The sequence below is a fragment of the Sus scrofa genome, chromosome 4 (assembly GCF_054392235.1).
Source record: "Sus scrofa isolate SSC_HxYL_T2T_F1_AM1 chromosome 4, Sscrofa_HxYL_maternal_Yorkshire_Landrace_v2.0, whole genome shotgun sequence".
Lineage (NCBI taxonomy): Eukaryota > Metazoa > Chordata > Mammalia > Artiodactyla > Suidae > Sus > Sus scrofa.
Genome location: NC_139386.1, coordinates 22,606,731 through 22,619,838, shown reverse-complemented (window position 1 = coordinate 22,619,838; position 13,108 = coordinate 22,606,731). Strand labels below are relative to the sequence as shown.

Below are 13,108 nucleotides of genomic sequence, written 5' to 3'. Positions count from 1 at the left end.
CTGCTCATGAAGACTGTTATCAGCACTGAAGGGGCTTGGAGTAAACCACTTCGTCTCTTCTCTGTCTTTATAGAACAGATTAATTAGTTACTTGCTTACTTTCCACTTCACGTTGTGATGTATAAATCTGGCCTAATGGTGTAATGTCTTGTGAATATGAATGTAACTGAAAAAAGTCAACAGGGAAGCAAAATCCAGCCCTTCTTCCTCTTCTGAGGTTTTCTATCTGGCTCCAGCTCCTACAGCACCACCGTGAATGTTACTTCCTCTAGACGGCTTGGACCATAATTAAAGATATTATTAGATAACTAATATAGATTTCATTCTTGGAAAAAAATTTAAATACACATAAATAAATGAATAGAATATGAACTTCCTCAACAAGCGATAATTTCGTACTCTTTATTGACATAGATCATTTCCATTTTTTTTCTGTAATTTAACATCACTTAAAAATTGTTGCAAATTTTTCATTGTATGGGTGTCAATATTTATTGCACTAATCCCCTGTTTTAATATTTAGATTAGTTGCCTTTTTCACTATTCAAATCAACCTACAATGAACAACCTGATGGGAAGTTGTGGAACAACTTGTGGACATTTTTGATTGCTATGAAGACAAATTCAACCGAATGAAAAAGATTTGGCATGCTGGAATTTTCTTCCACAAAGTTTGTACCAATTTACCTTCCCAATAGTGGTGTTTAGGGGCATCTGTTTCCCTGTCTCTTTGGTTAATAATGTTAGAAAATTAAACAAGAAACATAAACATTATAGTAAGCCAGTTCTTTTGCTCAGAATCAAATCACATGGGAAACTTTTTAGGTTAGACTGGTTCTGGCAAATATAAGAAGAAAATTTCAGGACAGGAATTCCCACAAGCTGGGGGAATTAGGAACACTACGGGTAGAGCCCAGGACGTGGTCTTCCACTTGGGTTGAAAAAGGAAGACTCAGAGGGGAAAACACGCAGGGTTTAGACATCACCAAAGACAGTGGCCTCAGAGCTGAGAAAAAAATTGCTCTTTTCAACAACTGCTACTAACAGGAGAAAAACTATATCTTACACTAGGGCCCTCCCATCAAATAGCAAATACAGGAATGATGGCGATAGGAGAGGGGGCAGGTGAGTTGTCAGGCAGATTGGTTTGCAGCCAGATGTCTGCCGCTGTGTTTCCAACTCCTCCACATTTTCCTTTACTCTTCAAAGAGCAAGACATAGATCCGAATGCCATGTACCGTAAAAGAGTCCCAAGGTTACACCATCTCTGTGAGAGTTCTTAGGGGATTGTAGTTTTCCTTTCCATTCACTCTTTTTTTTTGGCTTGGCCTTTGCCTTGGTGGCTATGGTTCCTCTCATGGTTCTGTATCATTTCATCCCATTTATCTATTCAGAATGACTTCAAAATTAGGCTTTTACAGGAAGCTTAATACAAAAGGAGTATTAAAGCACGTCAATATTGAAAACAAGCTAATGTTAATATTAATTTTCAATTACCTAAACATTCATCCATGAATTTTCACTATGTTTTTTTGTTTGTTTGTTTTTTTCCACTGACTGAACAGGTGATATACTGAGAGAGATCTTGAGGGCTGTAGAAGAGTTAGCAGAGATCTGGAAAAGTGGCATTGCAGTCAGGGGTGTTTCAGGCGTGAGAGGCTGCAACATGGTGGGAGAGCCAATGATAGTAGCCATGTTTGTAGGCTGCACTAGATGAGGCTGGAAATCCAGCAAGGAAGGCAAATAACAAACTATGTGTGCCATGCCAAGTATTCGGAATGCATTCTGAAGATGGGGATTTCCTGGAAGGTTTCCAGAAGGGTATGACGTGATTAGATTCTTGCATTTAAAAAGTGCATTCTACAGGTAGATGGAAGATGCTGCCGTCAGAATTTGACTGGAAGTAAAATGATTTATAAGGAAGCTATTAACACAGCCCCAGCCACAGCCTCTAAACTAGAACTGTAACAGCAGGGATGTGGAGAACAACTTGAGAGGTATTTGAGAGGACGAATTGATGGGCCCTGATCCTGTCATAAAGAAATATGAAAGATTATAAAAAAAATTGTTGTCTAAAATTTCCAGCTCAATGCCTTTAGAAATAGCTAGCAATTTGCAAGTTCCTTATGTAAGCCAGATTTTTGCATTTAAAAACATTTATTTAGAAAAATGATCAAGAAAGAAGGCGCTTCTTCTTTAGATGTCTGTTGATATGTATGATGAAGTTTGAGAGAATCAAAATCATTCCTTCTGGCTTTTTTTTTTTTTTTTTGTAGTTTGTGTCCTTTAAACTGAATCCAGATCTAACAATTTCAGGCTATTATTGTAAGAGGGAAAGCATAAAAGCATTTTGCCAAAGCCACCCAAAACTATACATCTTTTAGGAGATCTACCACTAAGCAAGCAAGAGAGAGAAAATCAGAGAGCAATGCTTTTAAGATGAGAGACAAAGAAACAGATCAAACATTTTGGGTTGAGGTTAGTGCTGTCAGCTCCTTCAAATACTTGACTTGCATTAGAAAGATCTGTAGTAGAGACTGGAAGGCAGAACTGGGTTCTAAATTTGGAACCCGAGTAGGAAATTATTCTAGTTATGTGATTAATTTATGCAAAAGTAGAATCATACCAGCTCATAGCCCAGGCTGGAAACTGAGTCCCTTTGTAAGCCTTTAGAGTTTCTAACATTAGTTTGCAAGTTATCCAATCACCCCTCCTCTGGTGAGTGATTCTGTAAACCCGAGTCAGACATCACCTTCACATAGACCTTGCCTAGGAGCTGGTTCTTTTCTTCAGCTGGTATATGGTTTCTGCCTTTTATTTAATGTTTCCAAGATATGTTTCAAAATGGAGGAGACATAATTTCCTGGGCCTGAATGTGAACAAAACAGCAACCATACTAACTAGTCCTATGGGCTTCTAGTTAAGAGCCTTAAAAATTTATAATCTTGACCTCAGTTCTCCTTGTAGCAAACGAACACCTGTGAGTATCTACATGAGAACATCATTGCATTTTGGCTGTTCTTTGAATCCCAGTGTAAATCTATCGCTAAATTTCATCAATTTCAGGCTTTTGATGCAGGTCCAAGGACACACAAAAACTTCTAAAAACTACTGGAGAAGTGAAACAGTGGCTACTAGCCATGGTTCTCTTGCCACAGTAATGTGTTGTACTTTGTTCTTTCAGTTCTTAGGCTCTGAAGAGTATCTGGAGTGCTCCAGAAAAAACACCTCACACCTCAACTCTTACTTACCAGAGTTTCATATAATATGCATGTACTCTTTTTCCTCTCCTTCTTTTTTCTTTGCTGCACTTGCAGCATGCAGAAGTTCCTGGACCAGGGACAGAACCTGCGCTACAGCAGCGATCCATGCTGCTGCAGTCTTAAGACCAGATCCTTAACACACTGAGCCGCCAGAGAACTTCCAAGGACAATCTTCTGTATTTATGTAGCACACACATCTCTTAAGGAGTCGTTTGGGATTTTTTCTTTAATAACTTTAGATGAAGTATAATCTATAAAAATATCAAATCACACACAAGAAAGAAGAGAAGACAGAGCTCTCTCTGTATCCATAATGTGAGGACACAGCGAGAAGGCAGTTATCTGTAAGCCAGGAAGAGTTTTCTCAGCAGGAACGGAACTGGTCGGCACCCTGAGTTTGGACTTCTCAAATACCACAACTATGAGAAAACAAATTTTTTGTTGTTTTTGAAGACAAAAGTTTGTTTCCTTGTACAAAGGTTTTACATTTTATGTTCACTTTAAGCATTTTTCTGTTTTTCATCATAGGAATTTTCTTTGAAACTGTTAAAAGGGTTTTAGTATCTGTTCTCTTGAAATACACATTAATAGAGAATTACTGAAAAGAAACACTATAATTAGATTGCCATATAAACTCAGTTAGCTAAATCATTCCATACTCTTCTGAAACAAGATAATATTCTTGTTATAGCAGTGTTTTTATAGATACATATATAAAGGTAAAGGGGCCACACCAGCACATGCTATCACACATCTGGTGTTTACCCGATGACCCGGTCTGGTCTCTAGGACATGAAGAAAGATGGGAATGGTGGTGGTCATGTTCAAACTCCCTTCCTTCTCCTTCCTCTCCCTTCCTTTTCATTCTCTCTTCCCCTCTTCTGCAAGACTCTTAAATATTCCATTCAGGCAAGGGAACTACTAAAGGTCCTCGAGTAATTGCTATTCATTTTCCCACACTCACGTGCAAAGCCGTCTGCAACACCGCAGCCTTGCTTTACGGCTGCCCAACGTGTTCAAAAGACAGTGCTTCTCTTGGTACCTGCTGAAGAATCGCTGACTCCTTTAACCTCACAATTCTGTTTCTCAACAATTTTTAAAATAAAATGAATAGAAATAAAATAATATGAATTCTGTGTGTAGTAGGTGCTGAGGAAATATGATGAGCAATACTTCCTCATCTTGACATTCTTCAGCCCACACAGATACTGTCTATATGGCAGGCCTTCCGATTTATAGGATGGAAACCTGAAAGGGCTGAGCACCCATCACAGTGGGTACCCAATGGCTAACTTTTCCATTGGTTGTTACAGCTTTGTATGTTCTCATCTCTGCACCAGAGGCTGAAATCTTTGAGCTCCAATGACAGGTTTACACTGGGACTCAAAGGGCCTCATGTCCCTGCTCTGACATCTAAGGAAGCAGCAGCATTGGTTGTTCATTAGAATAAAGCATAGAAAAACATAACTGGGAAAGCAGGAATGCCTGAAATATCTGCATGAGAAGCAGCACCAGTACTTCGAAGAGAAACTAATGTGAAAACAAGGCCAGGCAGGAGGTGGGGGTGGGGAAACTGATTAACAAAAACAGTTTGGGGACACTTTGGGAAAGCATAGCACCCTGAGGGAAATTGATAAATATAAAGAATTTTTGAGATCTGTGGCTGCACATCATGTATCATAATCCTCCATCTGCCAAATTTAAGGGGCCCCAGTAAAATGTTAATTGTTTACAATGATAGGATTTTATTTCTTCTGATGGCAACCCTGTACTGAGTATTGCTTGTGGGGTGGCATGATTTTTTTTAGGGACTTTATTCTTGCTTCTACATTGCCTTTGAATTGTTTGCTAAGTATTTTGAGTAGATCTGTTTATTTCTTTTATATAAATTCAAATCATTCAAGTGTTATACTTCTTTCCTAACTTGTATACACAGTGCCAGGCACATTGAGTTATCCATAACAACTGCTTTTTTGTTTGTTTGTTTTGGTGGTTCTCACTTTTCTTTTGAGAAGGACCCTTTTCCCCACTCAGTGTTGCCTTGGTGGGAATATAAATCCAAATAAGCCTTGCCACATCTGATGCTTCCCATGCCGTGCCCTGGTGGGCAACATGGCCTTAACAGTTTCCTTTCCTTAGAGCCTTTTCCTTATAAAGCTTGTAAAGCTTTGAGATGGAAATCATTTTTTAAAGCCTCTTGCCAGTTTTACAACCCAAGACTATCTTTCTCTAGGACCTGGGAATCATCCTTTTGAAATATAATCATCGAGAAAGATAGAACCCTCATCTTCAGTCTCTGTGGGAAGGTAGGATACTAACTTTGGTGGTAGCATTGCTCCAAGCTGTAAATTACCTCCTGTCAGGAAGGTAGGAGAAACTTTCCGTTCCTTTTGGGTAAAGCCAATTAGCAAGCACAGATAAGCTACATCTACTCTTCATCCCACCCCTCAAAAACCCTACTCCTCTTGTGTTTCAGCAGAGTTGAGGTCTGACCAAGTTTTCTCCTCTCTCCCCTCCTGCAACAGCCTTGAATAAAGTTTCCCCTGTCTGTTTAGTTTTGTGCTGTGCAATTTTTACTGTGACACTGGGCTCATCGGATACTTTGTTTCCCCTGGGAATCTGGATCCTGAATAGAGTAATATAAGGACATAAATCTTGTAGAAATGAGATAATATAACGGCAGCAACTTGAAGACCCAACCCTTTTGGTTCTTTCTCCCTAGATCTCTGGACCCATCCTCATTCACTATCCTTTTAATCATGTGAGTTGCCCCATATCCTTCCAATGAGTTCTGTTCTTGCTGCCTGGAAATTGTTTAGAAACTATGCCCACTGAGGAAGGTGGGTTATTTATACTAATCCTCACAAAACCTCTGTTAGGTAATGAGTATGGGTCCAATATTAAAAAGGATTTAAGGTTTTTCAAAGTTTATTGTTTTTACAAAGGTCACCAATTAATAAAAGCAGGATTTTTTTATTTTAATTTTTATTTCTTCATATATATTTTTTTCTACTGCACAGCATGGTGACCCAGTTACACATACATGTATACATTCTTTTTTCTGGCAAAGGACCTGAATAGACATTTCTCCAAAGCAGAATTCTTCAAGTATACTCTTCACAGAAATTTGTCATTAAAACTCACAAATACAGACACCCCTACGATTGCAGAGGACAAATTTACCTCCACTGTAGAGTTTTGCTTTGTTTGCTTTGTTTAATAAATGTCTCCCCTCTGTCCTTCCCACACTCCTCATAATAACTTTTGTAAAATGTTAGTATCTCTCAGGACACCTCTTAGTCTGTCAATGGGTCCAACTATGTTAGTCAGTGGGACTTTTTCTTTCCCTAAAAGTTTTAATATATGCAGACGTGCTTGAGAGAGAGGGAAATACTTAGCTCTGATGACTCATGCCTTGGTCAATATCGATTTTGTTTACATTTCAATGGAGGGGATTATGCTTCATCTCCATACTTGCCCTGAATTTCTGCAACTGCAAACTCATCTCTTTCCAAACTCATCTTCATCACCATCTAATCAAGAACCTTTACCATCTTTCTTTTCATCCAAAGAAGCAGAGGGTTTCAAGTCTTATGACACAGCTCCGTATTCCATGTTAAACAGTATTAGGACTTTAACAGACACGGCCTCTATTCTGCCAAATAGTTCATCTCTTCCTTTCCCTGCCTGCTTCCCCTCACATACCATGTTCTCTTTCATTTTGCTAATTCTATTCATTTAGTTTGAAAGTCTACTTTGATGCTCTCTATGCTGCATTAAGGATCCCAGCAATTAGATCATCCTTTATAGATCCATTTCTTTCTTGAACTTTAATTGTATTCCTGGTCAGCACAATTTATCCATCAATTTTTCTCTAATTGGTCGAAAGTTCACTTATCTTGTCTCTTTAAGAACTGGGTCATAATGTGGTATATTCCTGGTGAGCTGATGAATAAAAAGATTTGAAGTCCTTAATCAGTGATTGTTTTCTTTAGAAAGAACTAGGTAATGAGCTATAAAGGCATTAACCAAATGCCTAAATCTAATGTATATCTAACAATGCTATAAACTATAGTATACTTTACATTTTATTGAAGTATATTGATTTACAGTGTTGTGATAATTTCTGTTGCACAACAAAGTGATTCAGTTACACATATACAATATGCTTTTGAGAAAGTTTTTCTTCAGATTGAATAGGAGGACAAACTAAAGAGAATTCTCTTTAAAGACACCTGAATTCCCCAACGCTTATAATATATCGGTGACAACCCTGGGTAGTAGTGATTATTAACCATCCAGGCAACAGAAAGAAGTTAAGGAACTTGCCCAAGCTCAAATAGGTAATATAGTATTGGGAACGAAATACGAGTCTATTACACGGTACATCCACATTCTTGCTTCCACCTGTGGTAGGCAGAATATTGGACCTCGAAACGCCCACACCCTAATTATCAGAAAGTGTGACTACATACATGGCAAAGGGCAATTAAGGTAGCAAATGAAATTAAGTTGCTGATTAGCTGACCTTAGACTGGGGAGGTTATTCTGGATTAACCAGACAGGCCCAGTGTAATCACAAAGGTCCTTAACTGGTAGAAGAGGAAGACAGAAGAGTCAGTGTCAAAGTGATGGGTTCCAAGAAAGACTCAACGAGATGTCTCTGGCTTTGAAGATGGAAGGGAACTAAGAGACAAGTAATGTGGTGGGCAGCCCCTAGAATCTGGAAAAAAAAAAAAGAAAATGGATTTTCCCCTGGATCCTCCAGAGATCCTACAGCCCTCCCACACCTTGATTTTACCCTAGTGAACCTCATTTTGGACTTCTGATCTCCAGAACTGTAAAATAATCAATTAATGTGACTATAACCTGCTAAATTTGGAATAATCTGTTTAAACAGCAAAAGAAAATTAATATGCTACCTAAACTAATATTTTAAATATTTCAATGGTTTAAGAGTTGTTAACTAATCATAAAGGTATATGATTTTGATCCCAAAAGATTCTGAAGGTGTAGTTAAACCACAGGGAAGCTATATTCAGGATGTTTACTGTCTCTCTTGGAAAGAAATTCATTTTATGTTAGAGAATACTTCACTTCTTCAAGAATAGTAGGAGGCTGAGGCAAAGTGAAACACCATCCTGAGGCAATGAGAACATCTGAAATATCCACTTCCGGTTCATATGGATGAATTTGCTCTCATTCAACAATTATCAATTCCTAAATTTAATAGTCCCTAACAATTAGAGATAGGAGTACCTTTTAATGCAATACACATTGTCTTCCAGAAAGCTTCTAAAAGTTACCAATTTATAGCTAATATAATGAGGGAAGGTAATACAGGCATATGAACAGATTCTCCTAAGTTATACAGTTAATTACATAGACTAGGCTCTGTCTCATTCAAATTAAAATAGCTGTACATAAACTTATAGACCTCCCAGAATACCCCAAGTGAGGTTATATAATAACCCTAAATCATTTAAATTACTAATCCAACAAATATTCAACTAACACACATTACATAGTCTATATTATACCAGGTAATTGAGACACATCAGAGATTCACTGTACTTCCTAGAAAATTATTTTTCTTGAGAATTTAAAAAAGGATTTTGTTTAAACTTAACTCCTAACTCAAACAGTGTTTCAAGCTCCATAATCCTGACCCTAAATTCTATTCTATTTGTTATACTTAAATGTCTGACATAGTGATTCAAAAAAGTGATTCAGAAAGGGGTTGGATTTTAGACACAAGCACCTACTAGCTGGGACACTGGGCAAGCTGCTAAAAACAAGTGTTAATTTTCTTTCTATAAAGTGGTTGTAATAATCTTTATTCCATAGAATTCTATGGAAGTTTTAAGCAAAATTAATACATTATGTATATAGCATCTGACATTGTATATATCAAGTATACAATAATGACCATTATTGTCATTATACTTAATAGCATATATATATATCAAGCATACAATAATGATATATATCAAGTATACTATATATTTGTATATATCAAGTATATATACAATAATGATCAAGTACATATCAAGTATACAATACTGATCATTATTGCTATTACACCTGTTATGTTGTTGTTATTTGCCTACTATAGGCCTGAGAAACAAAAAAAAAAAACATAAATCCTAAAATATAGAGGTAATTCTACTATGATATTTATTGACCTTGCTGATTGGTAGTTTATCTGCACCTACAATTACAACATACCAATTGATTGCGAATGAGTCGAGTTTGCTTGTGTTTCCCTAAATCTAAGCAGTCTGATCATGCTAGTCACTGAAAAGCGTGTCTACTGGCAAATGGGGATCAGAGGAGGAAACATCGCCTTAGAGACATTCAACAGCAAAGCTGTTTCTTCTACCCATTCCTAGCAAAGACTCATCACAGTAACACCTAACCTTGCCTTAGAGTTAAGGCCAGGTATCCACAAATCCAGGGAAAGATAACCAGTTTTGCAACAAATCCAACAATATGGAGCATAATTTGGGCAGCTAGATTGTTTCCATAGCTTAAAAAAAAAAAAAAAACCTATAGCAATTTTGAGAAGGATCTGGGATCATCTTTCTAAGCAATTGAAAAGAAAAAAAATGTATCTGACACCTACATGTCATTAACTCATGTAATTAATAAAATTAATTAATTATGCATCTATACCTAAATCAAGACTTCTTATTATCTACCTATATAATCTTATTTCTATGTTTCCCCTCTATTCAGTTCTAAATAGTATTTTTTGTGATATTGAAATAAAGCAGTTTTGTTTCCATGTACATATTTTTTAATTGGGCAAATGATTATTAGAAATATTTCATTTTCATTGACAAGTATACTTCTTTCTTTTTAACATTTTAGAAATTAGGCACAGAAATACAAACATTTATCATCCTTTGGCTGGGATGCCACAGCTCCCCATTGGGACCCAATAAATAGCCCCTTAATGTTTATTTGATCAATAAACAATTAAGTTGGGATCCAAAGGTCAACAAACATACAGGCAAAAATCCACGACTGTGTTGCTCTGATTGGGAACCAGCCATTCAGCCTAGATGCATACACTTCCCCGCTGAAAGCAGGCACTTTGCACATAAGCCACACACTGTGTTGATCTGAGAAACTCTGAGCTGAAATCCCAGTTGACAAAGCACACCTGCAGTGGCTCAGTCTTTCAACACATCTCCTCCGGACACTAACCAGGTAGGGAAGTGGGTAGGGTGGGCCAAGGTGGGAGGTGAGCCTCCAGCCCCTAGAGTATATCTCCACCTTCACAGCATGAGAATGATTTAACACAAATCCACCCAGCATCTTGGAGTAAATCATTTCCATCTCCCACGTTGCCACTATCAAGCCAAAAATGTGGTATTTGACGTTGTGGACATATATTGAAGACAACGATATTTTCAAACAAAAGTTCCTGAGTAAAATGTGTAAGATGACAGAAGAATGTTTTCATTCAAAGTCATTCCTTCTTTTCCTTTTTTTTCCCCCTTTTGTAAATAAAGGAGACTTTATATTTGTACTGTCTAGCAGAACTTTCTACAATGATGGAAATGATCCATATCCAAGCTGTTCATTACAGTAGCCACTAGCCACGTATAACTAACAAAAAATGTCTAATGGGACCAAAAAACTGAATTTTCAATGCATTTACATTTAATTAGTCATATATTATTAGTGGCAACTCCATTAAATAACACAGCTCTAGATATTTATGACAGCATTTCACATTTTGAAATTTCAGGTTAATGAGAATTCACCAAATTATAACATTCTGGCAAATTAAATAAAAATTGATGTAAGGAATGAGAAGGGCAAAATCATTATTTCAGCTGCAAATAATGTAAGTTTTCAGTGCAAAATGTAAGCTCATTCGTTTTTTTTTTTTTCTTTTTTTTTTTTTTTCCCTTTCAGGGCCACACTTGCAGCATATGGAAGTTCCCAGGCTAGGGGCTGAATTGGAACTGTAGCTACCAGCCTACACCACAGCAACAGCAACTCAGGATTCGAGCTGCATCTGTGACCTACACCACAGCTCACCACAATGCTGGATCCTTAACCCACTGAGCAAGGCCAGGGATCAAACCTGCATACTCGTGGATCCTAGTTGGGTTCGTTACCACTGAGCCACAACAGAACTCCTATGTGTTTCTTAAGTACAAACTTTTCTTGGGGCAACTGTAAATATTTTGTTCTGGTCAACTGTCTACAGTATTTTGATCAACTGGAAGTTACTAGATACCATGGATTTCCAGTTTGCAAATGATGCTACCCAATAATATATACAGTTCTTATAAAAAATACCCTCTAAGGGTAAAACTAGCAAAAATAAAAATACCTTGGTTTTGCTCATCTGTTTCATATGATGGGAACAAGAAAGCTTCTTTGCTACTCTACTCAAAATAACACTCCATCAAAATGATGTAAAATGGTTTTTCTGCTTATTCCCCTCAAAATAACACCCTGAAATAAGGAGAAAAGAAAAGAGAGTCAGCCTTCACCACCAAAGCAAATGAGGCCTTAGTAACCCTTATCCTAAGACTATAACGATACAAATTATGGGTGGGAGGGAGGGGAGAGAGGTCTGAGAGCAGGCAAGTCAACCCAGTATTCCCACAGGGAAGGTGGGGAGAGGGAAGGGAGGCTAGGCCAAAGTAGAATTTTGCTTATTTACCTCTAGACGCCCAGAAGGTCTCAGGAATTAGAGGCTGTAGGTATCACTGAGATCAGAAGTCAGGTTGGAGATGGCAAAACTGAGGGACTGTCTAAGAGCACGAGAAGTTATGCCATGCGGTGACAGACTTCTCACTCACCTCCACGCGAAAGCAGTGGTTCTCAAACTGCAGTCCCCGGTGCCTCACATCTTGCAGCTTTTTGGGACTGTGTTGTCTCCAACCTCACCCCAGTCCTACTGAAGCTTTGGAGGTGAGGCCCACTTATCTGTGGTTAAACAAGCCTTCCAGGTGATTCTGCTATCTGCTAATGGCTGAAAACCACTGCTCTAGGGTAACTGAACCAGAGAAACTCTAGCCTCTTTAGCCCAGCCACAAGGCTGTCATTTAAATTCAATACTGAAGACAAAGAAAAAAAGTGAAAATATTTTCTGGAAGATTTCAGTTTCATAAAAGCAGTAGTCACACAGCCCTTCACAGAACACCGAAGGATCCCCTACTAATAAAGCCAATTACCCCAGAGAAAACTAACCAATTCAAAAGTTGTGGGCTACCTGATTGCCCTACAAGTCCACAGCACTAATCAATTAGGCTTTAAGTGCCTGATTTTAGATCTGATTGGATAGACAAGGAAGATCAGCTATTCCAGGAAAATTTATCACAAACATCAAAACGAACAGAAAAATGAGCCTCTTGAGGGAAGCAAATGCTGTAGTGACCCGAAGAAAACCTCAAAAACATGTAATTGATGATCTTCAAAAGAGAAAAAAGAAAATGCTGCATCAAGGAAATAAAAAATATCATAGCATACACAAGATACAATTGTAGAAAAAATTATAGCTGAAACTTAAAAATGTGATCACTGAAATTAGTAATTCAATAGAAGATGTAATAGAAAATTAAATCAAGAACTCTCTCAATAAAACAGAAAGTGGACAATAGCAAAGAAAAATTAATTAGGATTTACCCAGAATATCCAATATCTAACAAATAGGAGCTCAAATAAGAATGGAAAATGATGGTAATGGGAAAGAGGAAAATTTCAAAGCAAGCATGTAAGGAAATTTCTTAGAACCAAAAGACATAACCCTCTTCCTGAACATCCAGCCTAATAAATGAGAAAAAAAGTCACATCACCATAAAGTCTCAGAATATTAG

General features: G+C 37.6%; 1 long non-coding RNA gene across 2 annotated transcripts in view; it reads right to left on the bottom strand.

The window, feature by feature from the left end:
* LOC102157842 (uncharacterized) overlaps positions 1-12,191 on the bottom strand; it is a 70,791-nt gene extending 58,600 nt beyond the window's left edge. Inside the window, exons 1-4 of one of the 2 annotated variants that reach the window (XR_002343143.2) lie at positions 11,953-12,191; positions 11,617-11,741; positions 3,252-3,514; positions 425-1,425 (exon numbers count right to left, since the gene is read on the bottom strand). This is a non-coding gene — a long non-coding RNA (uncharacterized LOC102157842). Of the gene's footprint in view, positions 1-424; positions 1,426-3,251; positions 3,515-11,616; positions 11,742-11,952 lie in introns of those variants that run through there. The other variant, XR_014843478.1, reaches the window with a different exon arrangement.
* Between the last annotated feature and the right edge of the window lie 917 nt (positions 12,192-13,108).